The following is a 3,254-nucleotide window of genomic DNA, read 5'->3' as shown; positions in this document are numbered from 1 at the left end:
TGGAAACCCTGCTCTAGCCCAACACTTTTCTCATTTGACCTCCCTGGAAAATTCTCACGTTTCTCAGATGTGAGAGACCCTGAAACACACTTTGAATTTAACTTTGTGTGCCAATTCTAGGGTTGAGGAGAAACCCCCTGAGAAATTTCACTGGTCCTATAGAAACGTGTTTGACTTCCCTTCAGAGATTCTCAGAGGCTTCTCCTTGAGAGGAACCCAGAACCATGCTTTAAATTTCATTTTGAGTGAAATCAGGGCTGGCCTTCCCTCACACATGCATCTTGAGCCATGCAGGGACCCCAAAAAAGATGAAGGTCCATCTCTTCTTTCAAACGAAAGGATTCCTCCATAGTTGTTGTTTTCAAACATTTGCTGAAATGCACCCTTTTCCAGAGTTCACCTGACAGATCTGATCTGAGCTGACATGTTCTATCATTTCACACACTTGAAAGGATTTCTGGGATTATGTGTTTTGCAAAACTGAGAATAAAATCCAGATTGCTTTCTGGACATCCCACACCGCCAAGGATCATTTCTTCCTCTACGTCTGTGGCATTGCGGCAACGCTGTTACGAACCCGCCGCTTTTGTGCGATTAACCACGATCAGCCCGCAGCTTGTAGCGTTGATGGGGGAACCGTCTGGCCTCCACCTCACCCTGAAAAAATAATTATGCTAAAACAATAGCGGCGAGTCTTCCACTAACTAGCACGGATGGGGAAGGGTTCCCGCTGCCATCCATCAGAAGGGCCATTTGGATAATGAGGAGAGATGGCTACTGACATATTTCAGCAGGGGTGGCTGACTTGCTGGAAGCGTCTTTCCAAAGTGCCAAAGTCGATCAAATGTGAAACGCAAACATCACACTCTTTGGAAGTTTGGCCGGTGAACTTGGGAAAAATACTCCCCTAATGAAACACTGCCACACAAGTTGTACTCATACTTGGAAAAAAAGCTTGTGGGGGGGGGAAGGGGAGAGAACATTCTTGTTCATTTACCGTCATAATTGCCCAAATCTGTCAGGGGGCCTAATTCTTCTAATGAACTACATTACTGCTGTCACTCAAGAGGACCAAATCCCCTGCTCTTGAGAGGAAGTGCCTAATCTGATTATTGATTTACAACTCTTATGATTAGTTGAGGAATGCGCATCTCCAAGAATCTGAGCAGCTGGGTGCTTTTCTACTGAGTAGGTGAAGCAATTGCCAACGTCCAAGTCCTAACAAAACAAAACAAAACAAAAAAAGGGACTCTTTGGTGTGCGACCAACAGTGCGTGATTAGTCCTTGGAACTCCTTGCCACAGGATATGGTGATGGCAGCTGGCTGAGATGCCTCTAAAAGGGGATTGGACAAATTTCTGGAGGAAAAGTCCGGGTTACAAGCCATGATAGGTGTGTAAAACCTCAAGTAGGCTACCTCAGAATGCCAGATGGAAGGGAGGGCACCAGGACACAGGTCTCTTGTTGTCTTGGCTGCTCCCTGAAGCATCTGGTGCGCCACTGTGAAATACAGGAAGCTGGATAGAATTTTGTGCCGTTTCCGTGCCTCTTTGGAAAGATAGCATACATCCAGCCTTGCCTATTGCCAGGAGTTCTTTGGAAGATAAGAATGATCAAGTGCCCACAGTTGTTGTTCATTGAAAAGTGCCAGAGTAGAGAGGTCACGTGCTCGCAACAATAACAACAGCCATTTAGAATAAGAGTGATTCACTCCAAATGCCAACAGCTCCCGAGGAGATTGAAAATGATGTTTCGGAACGTCCTTTGGAGTACTAGAGGCTGAACGGTCCAGTGAAACAGGGACAGAGAAATGGAGGTACAAGATCTACATACAGAGACAAGGGGCCATCTGATTCAGCGGAGATCCTATCTGCTTCAATAAGAGCTCTTCTGATGAGATATTTGAATGGCACAGAAACCGTTTCAGCCTGCCGTACTACAAATGCCCATTAATCCTTTATTGGACTGTCATTTGGGCTTATTTACAGATGGCATATTTATCTTGGGTAAACTCCCTGGGCATACAACAGGGAGGAACAGGTTCCTCAGAAATTGGGTGTAGCCCCTGAAAGGTTATCAATGAGCAAACTGGTGATAATAAGCTATAGCTGCAACTAATGTATTCAATATTTAGGGGTTCATTGGATTCCGAACGAATCACACTCTGAACAGAATCGCTTGGCCTTGCGGAGTTTGCTCAAGAAAGCAAAGTCTCTCTGAACTGAAGCAAAGCCACCTGAAGCAGCTTTGGATGGATGATGGCTTCATTTGACTTCTTTGTCTACAGAGCCTCTTGTTCTAGATATGGAAGGAGGCTTCCAAGGAGTTCAGGGGAGAAGGTGAAGGTCCAGCACAAACCTTAAATGGTCCCTAAATGCATCTTAACCTGAAATACAATTGCTCTTAGAATAAAAACCCTAGCAACTGCAGAGGTAGATCGGGGGGGGGATGGGTGGAAGGGTATCCACCAGGATGGAAAGCAAAGTCGGGAGCCAGGAGAATGCTCACTAAGTGGGGTGATGGCGGTGAGATTGTACCCAATGTTACCCTGCACATGCCCAATCTCGTCTGATCTTGGAAGCTAAGCAGGGTCAGGCCTGGTTAGTACTTGGATGGGAGACCGCCTGGGAATACCGGGTGCTGTAGGCTTATACCATAGTCTTTCGAGACTGAAGGTTGCCAACCATAAATGCTATGGTTGGCCTGAGGTCTTGTGGGTAGGCCCAGGCCCAGAACCCCATTTGTGTGCAGTCCAGTACAAACAGGAGCACAGGTCTACTTGACTGGAAGAGGCAGATCCAGAGGGTAGTCAGAATGGAAGGCCAGATCTACCCAGGAGGTAGATCTGGTCTCCAAGTCTAGGCAGGAACCCAGGTCTACCCGCCTAGAAAAACTTGACCATGGAGTTCAACTGGGAGCCCTGCTCTATCTGCCTGGTTGACCTGGGCTCTGGAGTTAAGGTAGTTAAAGCTCATGCCCCCTCCCCCCAACAAAACACTGGATCTGCCCCTGAGCAACTATTTGGATTAATGTGAGCTAGTTTTGTTCCCTTACGGAGGGCTTCCAACCCTGTAAATCTCATCAAATTCTGAAAAAGGAATTTAAAAGCCTATGTGTATTGAATTTTGCCAGTTGAAAGCCATGGGATACATCTAAAAAAATCACAATTGCAATGAAGCAACCATCCAGATTGGGCACCAATAAAGCAAATTCTTGAAATGAATAAACAAAATGTATCAGGCCACCACAAGCTA

The 3,254-nt window shown here is 46.2% G+C and overlaps 1 pseudogene; it reads left to right on the top strand.

The window, feature by feature from the left end:
• Window positions 1-2,529: 2,529 nt before the first annotated feature.
• Window positions 2,530-2,649, top strand: LOC136657785 (5S ribosomal RNA; annotated as a pseudogene).
• The last annotated feature ends 605 nt before the right edge of the window (window positions 2,650-3,254 follow it).

The sequence above is a fragment of the Tiliqua scincoides genome, chromosome 7 (genome assembly GCF_035046505.1).
Source record: "Tiliqua scincoides isolate rTilSci1 chromosome 7, rTilSci1.hap2, whole genome shotgun sequence".
NCBI classification, from domain to species: domain Eukaryota; kingdom Metazoa; phylum Chordata; class Lepidosauria; order Squamata; family Scincidae; genus Tiliqua; species Tiliqua scincoides.
Note: the sequence above shows the minus strand (reverse complement) of the source record. Positions and strands in the feature narration are given on the sequence as shown.